Here is a 13,452-nt window from a genome sequence, read left to right as displayed (position 1 = left end):
GTCAGTGATCACTCCGTACTCGGACGTCGCAGGGCGGCCCCCCCCTCACCCGCCTGCGGCTCTGTCGCTTCTTCGCAAACCGGAAGTCTGTGCCGGTTTGACAGTGACTCTCCCAGTCCCGTCCCTAGGCCCTGGCAACCGCCCCGCCTCCGTCCGTCGCTACGCAGCTGATGCCTGGAAACCTCCTGTAAGTGATGACCCGACATTTTTCCTTTTGTGATTGGTGTATTGCACTCGGCATCGAGTCCTCGGCGTTCGTCCATATTGTTGCTTGTCTCAGAACTTCCTCCTTTTTTAGGGCTGAATAATATGTCTTTAGAAACATATAACAGACTTTGTTTATTCACTCATCTGTTGGATTTTTGGCTAGTTTCTGCTTTTTCGGTATTGTGAATAACACTGCCATGAACATGCGTATACAAATATCGGTTTGAACCCCAGCTCCCATTGTTTTGGGTTTATACCTGGAGGTAAAATTGCTGGATCACATAGCAATTCTATAACTTTTTGAGGAATCGCTGTCCTGTTTTCCGTAACGGCTGCACCGTTTTACATTCCTACCAGGAATGTACAAGGGTTCCAGTTTCTCGACATCCTCTCCAACACTGGTTATTTTGTTTGTTTGCTTGTTTGTTTGTTTTTTAATAATAGCCATCCTAATTGGGTATGATGTGGTTTACCGCTATGGTTTGGATTCGCATTTCCTTAATGACTGAGGATATTGATCATCTTTTCATGTGCTTATTGGTCGTTTGTATATCTTCTTTGCAGAAATGCCTATTCAGGTCCTTTGTTTATTTTTGAATTTGGTTGCTTGGGTTTTGGGTGTTTTTCTTTTTCAATTGAGTTTTAAGAGTGGTTTGTATATTCTGGGTATTAACTCATAGTCAGAGATGTGATTTGTAAATATTTTCTTCTATTCTGTGGGGTTTTTGCTCTGTTGATAATTAGCTTGTTAATATTCAAGTAGGGTTTTTGCATATGCATTCCTGAGTATGGTTGATCTATAAAGTTCTCATGTTTTATTCTGTCCTGGTGTCAGGGTTATGTCATCGTTGGAGAAGAGTTAAGCCATTTCCAACTTTTTACGTGCTCTGGAATAGTTTATTTAGCAATAGCATTTCTTTAAAGAACTTTCAATAAAACCATCTGGGCTTGATACCATATTTTTCTGTTAAAAAAATGAACTATAACCAGTAAGGTCCGCACATTTGAAGTGTACAGCTCTCTGTGTTTTTCCACACAACTACGCTCGAATAACCGGAATCCAGGTAAGAGTCCAGAACATCCCCAGAGCACCCCAGGGCTCCCTTGTACCTCCAGAGCGGTCAGGAGCCCCCCCAGGCAACCACCATTCTCATCCCTATCGTCACAGATTGGTTCTGTCTGCGTTCAAGGTGCGTAGAATATGGTGGTTCAATATGAACCCCCTGGAGTCTAACTCTTTCCACTCAGTGTATATGTGTCTCTGAGATTTACTTGTGATATTGAATTATGGTCAGTAGTTCATTCTTTCTTTATGGCTATATATTCATTTTAATAATATGCCACGATCCTGGCCAGCAGCTTAGCTGGTTAGAGTGTCATCCCAATATGGTAAGGTTGCAGGTTCGATCTCTGGTCAGGCCACATACCACAGCCAACCAATGGATGCATGCATTGGTGGAAAAACAAACTGGTGTCTCTCTCTCTCTCTCTCCAGTAAATAAAATAATAATAATAATAATGTGCCACAATCTATTTACCCATTCTACTGTTGCTGGATTTGGGGGTTGTTTCCAGCCTTTGTGTGTGTTGTAAATGTAGCCAAAGTGAACATCCTTGCCCGCACCACTCGGGGGACACAAGCACTGAGTTCCATTGGGTGCAGGCCGGGGACTGGAACCGCCGGCCGGGGGGTGCACGGCACTCAGTAGCTGCGGCCCAGCATCCCCGCCAGCGGCCGCACCGTTCGCCCTCCTGCCCACCGAGACAGAGGGCTCCAGCCACTCCGCAGCCTCACGGACACTTGTTGTAAGATGCCTTTTTTTAAGGACGGGGGCAGGTCATTTTTTAAAATTCAGTTGTAAAACATTATTATTTTTTTGCCCTGACTGGTGTGGCTCAATGTGTTGTGCGTCGTCCCACAAAGCAAAAGGTCACCGGTTTGACTCCCAGTCAGGGCCCATGTCTGAGTTGTGGGTTCGATCCCCAGTCAGGGCGTGTATGATGAGAAGCAAGACTGATGTTTCTCTCTCACATTAATGTTTCTCTCCCCCTCTCTCTTCCCCCAAGTCCATCGTTTCCATTAGGCTTCATTCACTCTTGGCGGTGTACATTCTGTGGGTTGGGACAAATGTATAACCGCTTGTGTCCACCATTACAGTCTCACACAGAGTACTTCCACGCAGGGCAGATTCTCAACTACTTTTTCTATTTGTTCTAGATGTGCAGCGGTCTCTTCCGGTTCCTTTTTTCCTGCCTTCTCTAGGATCAAGTGTGTTAATTTATGTTTTCCTAGAAAACAGACCACGGAAGCGTGCAGATCTTAAATTTCATCAGCACAAGCCTTCTAGGTTTTGGGATGTAATGCTTTTATTTTATATTCATTTCCCCCTCAATTTAAAATGTACAAAGATGAAATAGTGTTGCAAGGCTGTAACTAAACCCCCAGTCCCCTCCCTCCCCCTTCTCGCTTCCCCAGACTCTTCCAGTCTTTACATGTTGTCACTCTTTAAGAATGTTAGTGCCGAGATTATATATGTATGTTATTTATTCTGTCTCTTTACTTACAACTTTTAGGTTCTATATGTTCATGTCCCAGTTAAAAAGGCTGAGATGCACCCTGGCTGGCATAGCTCAGTGGATTGAGCTCAGGCTGCGAAACAAAGCATCGCAGGTTCGATTCCCAGTCAGGGCACATTCCTGGGTTGCAGGCCACGGGGCCCCAGCAACCGCACATTGATGTTTCTCTCTCTCATTTTCTCTCTAAAAAGAGAGAGAAACACCTTCCCTCTCTAAAAATAAATAAATAAAATCTTAAAAAAAAAAAAAAGGCTGAGATGCTAGCGCTCCTTCCCCAGCCCGTTCTCCCACCTCCTCTCCCTCCACATGCTCAGTCTAGTTGTGTCACCATTTCCGTCTTGGTCAGGATTTGGTGTTGACCTTATTGTGACGATGCCCCTATTGTCACAGCCGAGGCAATGAGTGGTTCCCCCACCCCACTATGTTTTCTTTCCTGGAGTTGGGTAAGTGCCTCATTTTCTGTTTGTTTAGTTCTGCGTGCCTATCACTTATTCCCCCAATCTCGCCAAACAGTGAAGAAAAACTCTTCTGATTCTATTCTCTGCCTGTTGACGCGCGTCACATGTCCTGTAGGTTCCGTCCCTCCAGAAGGCCGCCTGTTGGCCCCGGACCTTCAAGAAGCAGCACCCCCAGATGAGATTAAAGGTGCAAGGCTTTTTTTAGGGGGAAACACCTGTGCGAGAGAAAGTGAGGGAGCCACTTCAGGCTGGGAGGGCCGTCAGACTGAGATGTAACGGCACCTGTGGAACAGAGCAGAGGTCAAGGTCGGAGGGAAGCGCCCTAGTTGGCCGTGCTGCCTAAGGAAGTTTTTGCCAGGGTGTCAGGGAATCCTCAAGCCCCCTTGGCGGTCAAAGGAGTCCTGGGCCTCCCAGGAACCGGCCTGCCTCAGTGTCCCCGTTTCTTGTGCCCTCGGCTGGGAGACGCCTGTGACTTGCCAAGCCCAGCAGCTGGGGCTCTCGGTCAATTACAGGCCCGGATGCTGGAGGTCAGCCAGGCACATTTTCCGTCCTGTCTCTCCACTCAGGTTTGGGGAGCGGGGACCCCCAAGGGCACTTAGGAGGTTAAAAGGACAGGGGCCAGGGAGGGCCTGACGGGGCAGGCGTGGGGTGGAGGGCTCGGCGGGCTGGAGTGCAGGCAGTGCCATTCATGCGGAGAGGGACAGGACTGATCATTAGAGGTGGTGGTCAGGGAGAACACCAGACCGGTCTCAGCAGGAAGGAGCTTTTTCTTTCTATTCACATCTTCCCCCACGACCGCATGGTTAGGGGCTGAAAGGAAATGCGTGGTTATTCAACAACGTTTCTGTTTCTGTCAGATTCTTGTCTTGCATTTTTGCTTATATAGTTCCATATGTTTGTCCCTGAAGGCTCCTAGCGATGCCAGATCTTAATATTTTAATTTCTAGTGACCGAAGTAACGACTGAAGACATTGTCACCAAGTGTTCAAAATTTCCGGCGGGCCCTGTGTTGGGCCCTGAGCTGCGCTCCCGTCTCTGAAAGGAACCCCAGTTCGCAGTCGAGGTGGGATCCATAAAAAAACTCAGTGGGGACTGGGGTCCTAAACTTTACAAAACTTGCATTGTGCTTCCTACTTTTTACCAAAATTGGGCTGGGTTGCATGTGGAATATCATGCCCTTGTTTCTTATAGTGCACATTTTCTTAGTGTATCTTTCCTCAAGCATTTACTTTGGAAGTTCCCGCGTCACTTCTAAGTGGTTGGATTCATCGCCTTTTCCACACGGTCCCTTTTCATGCTTCTTTCTTGTTTTCCGTACTCTTCACCTTTGGCTGTGACGTCTTCCCCTGGGTGATTTGGAAAACTAAGACATTCTTCGTTCTTCCAGTTGCTGTCTTTCCCTTTAAATAATATATTTAGGCCCCTGTCTCCAGTTTGTGCTCCTCAGAAAGTGGGGGGGGGGGGGGCCTGGGAGGGGCTATGACGTCTCCCAGAAAGGGGCACAGAGCATGAACTTCTGCTTCTCGCTTTGCCTTCCGGGAGCCTGTCCCTGGATTGTGTCCCCGCCGCCGATTGTTACGGCATCACGTATCCTCCTTCGGGAGTGATGACAAGCTACCTCCTTTCAGGACCTTAACCCCCTTCCGAGGGCAAGAGGAGCAGGCGCGTCTGTCTTGCTCCCCTTCACCGCAGGAGGGCGTGTCTGGGACGCGGAGCGCTCGCCCGGCCTGGCCGGGCCCCGGGCAAGCCCGGCCCAGGAGCCCGGCTGTCGGCGGCCCGGAGTCGGTGGTCACCAACCGCAGGGGCTACCCTGGGGACGGGACCCCACCTGGTGTACACGCAGTGGCCCCGGTGGCTGTTTCCCACTACTTGGCAAAATTTTCTTTTACTAAAGTTTTTTTTTTTTTTTAATTCATGCAGACGCAAATTTAAAAACACACACAGAAAAGGAGCGCCCGTGCCCTGACCGTGCCCTGACTTCGTTCCCACGAAGTGAAAGGCCGCGGGTTCCATTCCCGGTCGGGGCACATGCCCGGGTGGCGGGGGCAGTCCCTGCTCGGGGGCTGTGCGAGAGGCAACCGACGGATCTTTCTTTCTCCCTCCCTGCCCCCCTCTCTAGAACCAAATAAAAAAAAATCTGAAAAGAAAAGAAAAAAGAAAGGCCGTGCTCACAGTGGCATCAGTCTAACTTCCTGCCCTGCTTCCCCGCGGAGCGGCGACCGTCACCCGTCCCTCTACCTTCCCCCAGACGCCTGGGCGAGGGCCGTGGCTTCTGCTGGCGTCGCGCTCCCATAAACAGGCCCATCTGCCCCCCCTGTGCGGCACGCACTCGCCCGGGAACGCGGATCTGCAGGGACACCTGATCTCACTTCTTACAGATCTGCCTCCTGCTCCTGAATAGCCTCCCGGTGTTTGCTGGCGTGGGCGTGCCACCCTGGAACGCCACACACGGCATCCGTGGCCCCGGGTGAACACGCCGTGTGTGGGGTTCATGGCCCTTCTCCTCCTCCGGTCCCCGGAGCAAGCCTGAGTGGCTGGCGCGGGCAGCTCCGCCTGGAATTCCTAGCAGATGCACGTCAGACCTTCTCATTCTATCTTCCACGTTTCTTAACTTCTTTATTTTATTATTTTTTTTAATTACGTATTTCCATCTGTCTCTATGCGCTACACTTTGGATAATTTCCTCAGCTCTGTGCAGGTGTAGTAATTCAGCTCCATTTAGTGAGTCCATTATTTACATTCTTTTGTCATTATTGTTTTAGAATTTGTGAATTTATTTTTATAGCTAAAAGATTTTAAGGATAATTACAAGCACAAACATATATAAGGTAAAAAATCTGACAGTGTCACGTACACAGTTGATTAAAGCAATAGTTTGAAGCATCATGAGCAAAATTCATCCCTGCACACCCCAGAACATGGATTTCTGAATCACCATTTTCCCCCCTCAAATTCCTGTTTTCTGCTGATTTCTTTCAATATTAAGTAGGATGCTTGTTTTAGTTTGTTTGTTTTTTTTGGAAAGGCACTTCATCCTATTAAGTTCTTTCCTGTTGCTCATTTGCTGATTTTTATGATGAATGGATATTAGATTTTATTAAATGCCTTTTCTGCATCTGTTTTTTTGTTTTCTTTTCTATTCTGTTAATATGAATGACATTGATTGGTGTTTAAAAGTTAATCCAAACTTGTATTCATGAAACAAATCCCATTTGGCAATGATGTATTATCCTTCTTATATGTTGTTGGGCTCAATTTGCTAAAATTTTAAGATTTTGTGTGTCTGCATTCACGAGGGTACTGTACTGGTCTGTGGTTTTCTTGTACCGTCTGTCTAGCCTGGGCGTCAGAAACGCCACCCCCTGCAGGAAGCATTTTCGTTTTTCTGGGAAAAACTTGGAGACTTAGTAATATTTCCTTCCCAAATATCTGGCAGCATTCACCACTGAAGACATCTAGGCCCGGAGTTCTCTTTGTGGGCGGGCTTTAAACTGTAAATTCAATTGAATAGATCTAGGACTGTTTGGGTTATCTGCTACCTCTTCATTGAACTTTGGTAGTTTTTGTCTTTCGAGGAATTTTCCCATTTCAATTAAATTCCCGTATTTATGGGCATAAGGTTTTTCATAATATTCTACTATTATATATATATACACATGCAGATTCTGTATGTATAGCTTTCTATACATACCCCACTCTAATTCCCGATATTGGTAATATGTGTCTTTTCCCTCTTAATCAGTTTGGTTAAATGTTTATGAAGTTTATCGGTCTCAGAGAATCAGCTTTTGGTCTAATTAACTTTTCTCTAGTATATTCCTATATTTGATTTCATTGCTATTGGCTGTTACCTTTATTATTTCCTCTTGTGCTTACTCTGTGTTGATCTGGCTTCCCTAGTCTAGTTTATTAAGGTAGAAAGTTAGGTAATTTATGTGAGACTTTTCTGCATTTCAAACATGAGCAATTAATATTACAAATTCCCGCTAAGCCCTGCCTTGGCAGGACCCCACACATTTGACAAGACTTGTTTCCATTTTCTTTCCATTCAGAACGGTTTTCTTCCGTGTGTGTGTGTGTGTGTGTGTGTGTGTGTGTGTGATTCCCCCCCTTGTGATTCAATGGATTATTATTTAAATAACAATGGGTTATTTACAAGTTCCTTGTTTAGTTTCCAAATATTGGAGGATTTTTTGGATCTCTGTGACTTTTAATTTCATTTCATTGTGGTAGAAGACGTACTTTCTATTATTTAAGTCCTTTTTCATTTACTGACTTATTTTATGGCTCAGAATATGGTCTTATCTTGGTAAATGTTCTTTGTGCCCTCAAAAGGAATATGTATTCTGTTGTTGGTTGAAATGTCCTATAAATATTCATTAGGGTCAAGGTGGTTGATTTTGTTATTTAAATCTCCTATGTCCTTGTTTTCTAGTTATTTGGTCTGTAAGCTCCTGAGAGAGGGATACTGAAATCTCAAATATAATTGTAGGTTGGACTATTTTTCTCTTGTATCTATCAGGTTCTGCTTCACGTTCTTTGAAGTTTATCATTAGCTACATAAACATTTAGGATTAATGTGTACTTCTGATAAATTATCCATTTTATTATTATTGCTGAATGATCTGTTTTATTCTCGGTAATCACCCTTGCTCTGAAATCTACTCTGATATTAACACGGCCACTGCAGGAGCAGGGTCTGTGTTTTCCCCCCGTTACTCTTCATCGCTCACTTAATCCTTGCAGTCGGTTTCTCATAATTGGGCCTCGATTTAAAAGTCCCACCTGAGAATCTCTGCCTTGCAGCTGGGGTGTTTGGAGCATTTCAATTCAACGTGGTCGTGGGTAGGTTTGGTTTTAACTCTCCCATCCCGCAGTTTGTTTTCTGTTTTTCTCCTCTCTTCTTCGTTTCCTTCCCTCTCCTGAGTCATTTTTATAATTCCATTTTATCTCCTTCCTTGGCTTATTTTCTTATTTTAGTGGTTACTCTAGGATTGGCAGCATACTTCTTTCACTTGTCACGGTTCACATTCAAGTAATATTGCACCTCTTCACACACACGAATGTTAAAACAATGTATCGATATTCCCACCCACTCCAGACTGTGTGATCGCTGCCGAACATTTTACTTCTGTATATTATGGGGCCCACATCTCATTGCTTTTACTTAAAACAGTCAATTATCTTTAAAAAAATGTAAAGTATAAAAGTTTTAAAATACTTACTTACATATTTGCGGTTTCTGGTGTTCCTCATTCCCGGGGAAGCAGATACCACCTCTGTCTGGTGTCATCATCCTGCCCGAAGACATTCCTTTAACATGTCTTATAGCGCCGGCCTAAAAATGATGAATTCCCTCCGCTTTTGCGTGTCTGAACCGAAGACGCCTTTATTTCACCTTCCATTTTCTTATTTTTAATTTTTATTTTTTGCCTATGTAGAGTATACACGGCATCATATTTATCATTGTCATTATTCGTAAGTATACAACTCATTGGCATTAAGTACACTCACAATGTTGTGTCATCCTCACCTCTGCACACACCCAGAACTTTTCCATCACCCCAGCAAAAATCTGTCCTCGTTAAAAATACCTTTCCTCCTGTCCCTCCTCCAGCCGCTGATGGCCTCTGGTCTACTTTCCGTCTCTATGAATTGGCCTATTTTGGGTCCCTCATGTAAGTGAAATCACGCACTACATGTCTTCTTCTGTCTGGATTATTTCATCTAGTATGTTTTCAAGGTTCATCCATGTTGTAGCATGTATCAAAATTTCATTCCATTGTGTGTATTGGGTTGGCCAAAAAGTCCATTTAGTTTTTCCCATAAAATAAGACACATTTTTCATTTTCACCAGTAACTTTATCGATTTGGATATTTTGGGTATGTCGGCCATCTCCCACTATTGGCTTCCAGTGGGCGGAGGCCAGGGGTGCTGCTAAACATCTTCCAATGCATAAGGCAGCCCACAGCAAAGAGTTATTTGGCCAAAATGTCAACAGCACCAAGAAACTTTGCAAACTACTTTTGACACATTAGATCAGCCACCGCATCTTCTCCCTACATTGAGCAAATCATTTTTTGCATTTCAGTTGTGTTTTTATCTTTTTAAAATAATAAACATAATATGCTAAAAATGTGGAGTATCTCCTTCCATCTTCAATATTAAAATGGCTGCACAAAAATTCACCAATTTTGATGTTTTTTAAAAGATTTTATTTATTCATTTTTAGAGAGGAAAGGGAGGGAGAAAGAGAGAGAAAGAGAGAAACATCAATGTGCGGTTGCTGGGGGCCATGGCCTGCAACCCAGGCATGTGCCCTGACTGGGAATCGAAACTGCAACACTTTGGTTCGAAGCCCACACTCAATCCACTGAGCTACGCCAGCCAGGCGATAAGTTTTTTTTTTTTTAATGCACGCTGATACGTCAGCTGTCATGATACAATCTAACAAAATAGTTTCTAATGAAGTTTAAGACAACTAAGTGCTAGAAGAGCCATCTTACAGAAAAAAAAACAAATGAAATTTTTTGGCTAACCCAATACATTCCTAACTTAAAAAATACACTTTGTGGGAAGGGAAGGAGAGAGAGAGAGGGGGGAACACAGATGGGCTGCCTCTTGCCCCCAGTGGGGGATCCGACCTGCAGCTCAGGCATGTGCCCTGACTGGGAATCGAACTGGCGACCTTTCTGTTTGCAGGATGACACCCAGCCCCCTGAGCCACACCAGTCAGGGCCACACCCTTAACTTTGATAGCCTACCTAGAGTCAGTATTTTACCGCATCACAAAAATATAAAAATATTGCAACTGTGTAAGTCCACTCACCCCACCCACCCACATTTTATGCAATAGTTGTTACAGAAATCGACATCTTCATACGTCACCAGCCCCACTACGCAATGTTAACATTTTTGCTCAGTGATAGGTACATTAAAGAAATTAAGAGAAAAGTCTTTCATATTGGATCTACGTATTTACTGTTGCCAGCTGTATTAGTTACCTATTGCTACATAATGAACTACCCCGTAACTCAGTGACTTGAGAGAACAGTGAGCATTTATTGTCTTCCAGTTTCTGCAAAGCAGGGATCAGGACTGGCCTAGCTGGGTGGTCCTGGCTTGTGGTTTCTTGTGAGATTTCTGTCAAAATATTGGCTGGGGCTGCAGTCATTTGAAGGCTTGACTTGGGGGTTCTGCTTCCAAGAACTCCCACATGGCAGCAATTGGATGCTGGCTGTTGGTTGGCAAGAGACCTCAGTTCCTCCCCACATGAACTTCTCCATACGGCAGCTTGAGTGTCCGCATGAAGTGGTGTTTAACTCCCCCCCTGCTGTGAGTGGTCCACAAAATTAAGATGGAAATGCCATTTTCCTTTTTGTAAATTGAGATATAATTCACATACCCCAAAAATTCAGCCTTAAAAAGTATACAGTTCAGGCCCTGGCTGGTGTGGCTCAGTGGATTGAGCACCAGCCTGCAAACCAAAGGGTCGCTGGTTTGATTCCCAGTCTAGAGCACATGCCTGGGTTGCAGGCCAGGTCTCCAGGAGGGGGCGCATGAGAGGCAACCACACACTGATGTTTCTCTCCCTCTCTCACTCCCTTCCCCTCTGTCTATAAATAAATAAATAAAATCTTTTAAAAAAGTATACAGTTCAGTGGTTTTTTAAAAACATTCACCAAGTTGTGGAACCATTTAATTCCCAAATACTTTCATCATTCCCCAAGAAACTGCATGATTTTCATTCACATTTCCCTGATGACTAACATAAAGCATCTTTTCATGTGCTTACTGAGCACTTACATATCTACTCTGGAAAAATATTAAAATCTTTTGCCTATTTAAACCAGCGAGTTATTGTTGAGTCATAAGAGTTCTTCATGTATTCTATATCGTAAATCCTCATCAGATACATGACTTACAAATAATTTCTCCCATTCTTTGGGCTGTCTTTTCACTTTCTTGATTGTGGTCTTTGATGGAGTCTAGTGGATAACTAGACTTCAAACCTTGGTTTGAATAGGATATTCAATAGGATATTCAGTGATATCTGAATTCAGTTAACCTAGTTGGATAACTAGACTAGTGGATAACTCGTGGGTAACTAGACTTTCTTCTTTGGTCGCTTGTGCCTGAGGTGTTATAGCGAAGAAACTTTGGCATGACCCACGGTTACGAAGATTCCACACCTGCGGCACTATCTGCTGTAACGTGGCCTGGGGAACCACACGCTGTCCCTTCAGACTCCCGCGGCCACTCAGACCAGTCTGGGGCAGTGTGGGAGGGTGCCATCTGCAGAGCATAACAGACGCCAGGAGGCATCACTGGGGACCATTTCGAAACGACTTGGCTAGTTGTCTCACCGCTTCCTGTAAATCCGAATTCCCGTCTGGCGTCCCTTCCCTTGAGCCTGAAGAACTTTGAGCAATGCCCATCCTGCCGGTCCTCGGCTGGCGGGTCCTGTTACTTAGAGTCCCTGTGAGCACGGCGCTGCCGCACCATGCTCGGAGGGTGTTTGCGCGGGAGGCAGAGTTCTGGGTGGACATGTTTTGCTTCCACGCCTCTAGAGATGTCATCACCTTGTCTTCTAGTCTCTCTGCTCTCTGATGAGGAGGTTGCCGTATTCATACAATTATGTTGTCATTCTCCTATGCAATGTGTCACTTTTATCTTGCCGCTTTCCAGGTTTGCTATTTTTAGTTCCTCGTAGTTTGCCTATGAAGTTCCAGGGTGTGGTTTTCTTCGTGTTTATCCTGCTTGCAGATTGCTGTGATCCTTGAACTTCTCCCAACTTCGGAAACATGCGGCCATTATTCTCCCCACCCGCCCCTAAAAAATGCCTTCCTAATTCTTTCCCTCCCCTCTTTCTGGGATTATAATTATGTACGTTAGACGGTTTGACATTGTCCCACAAGTCAATGAGGCTCTGATAATTTTTCAATCTTTTTTTCCTCCCCATTCTTCAGAGGAGGTGGTCATTGCTATATTTCAGGGTTTGGGAAAAGCTGGTTGCCCCTCCCCCCGTCCCCGCTGAATCCGACAATGCCCTCGCGTTCCCATCCGCTCTCACGGGGCAGTGGCAGCGCCCACGGGTCGTGAGGGGACCCGTGACCCGTGAGGCCAGGAGTATTTACTCTTTACTGAGGAGGTTTTCAACCCCGTTTTTCAAGCTTAGTTATTCTTTAATCTGTCACCTTCAACGTGCTATTAACCCATCTATCGAGTTTACTTCAGGTGTTGGGTTTTTCAGTTCTAGAATATTTTTTTAATAGAGATCATTTTTTTAAAGATTTTATTTATTTATTTTTAGAGAGGGAAGGGAGGGAGAAAAAGAGAAACATCAATGTGCAGTTGCTGGGGGCTGTGGCCTGCAACCCAGGCATGTGCCCTGACTGGGAATCGAACCTGCGACACTTTGGTTCGCAGCCCACGCTCAATCCACTGAGCTACACCAGCCAGGGCTTCAGTTCTAGAATCTTTATTTCATTCTTTCTGTTACTGTTTCTCTGCTGCCAATTCGGATGTGTTCTTTCATGATAAGCATTTTTCCTTTATGGTCTTGGAGCATAATGTAATAGTTGCTTTAAAATCCTGAGCGTTGATTCTAACATCAGGGTCATTTCAAAGTCAGCTTCCATTACTTGCCTTTTCTTTCGCGTATGGATCAGGTTTTCTTGCAAGCAGTTAATTGGGCTACACTCAGACCTAAAAACCCTGTGGTGGGTGGCAGCTGAAATTTATTTATTTATTTTAAAATCTGGTTGAAATCTGACCTGTGTATTTAGGGGCCACAGATTTGAGCTGAGCTTATATACAGAAGGTAGGGTCCCCTCTCTTTTTTTCTGGGATTTATCCCCTTACTTTTAGGTGCTGGGGTCATTCTGAACCCTTTCCTGTGGCTTTTGAAGCCAGTACGGTTGCAGGTCTACGAGCTCCGTCTGGGGCCAGATGGGGCTTGTCCTCAGGCAAAAGCCGTGAAACCGGACACTTATCGGTGCCCTCCTGTCCAACTGTCGGCTCCCCTCAGCCTCCTGGGAACTCTGGCCGCTCTCTCCACCGTGACACAGTTGTCTTACGTGTTTTGTTGACAATTTGTAGTTGTCACTTGTGGACTGGCTGGTGGGTGGGGCTCCCTTCCCCGGGAGCCGCAGAACCCTCTCGGTTGCCTTTCAGGAGACATTTTTATCTATGAAGTTGCTTTTTAGC

The sequence above is a fragment of the Phyllostomus hastatus genome, unplaced genomic scaffold (genome assembly GCF_019186645.2).
Source record: "Phyllostomus hastatus isolate PE091 unplaced genomic scaffold, TTU_PhHast_1.1 phas_contig_1162, whole genome shotgun sequence".
NCBI classification, from domain to species: domain Eukaryota; kingdom Metazoa; phylum Chordata; class Mammalia; order Chiroptera; family Phyllostomidae; genus Phyllostomus; species Phyllostomus hastatus.
Note: the sequence above shows the minus strand (reverse complement) of the source record.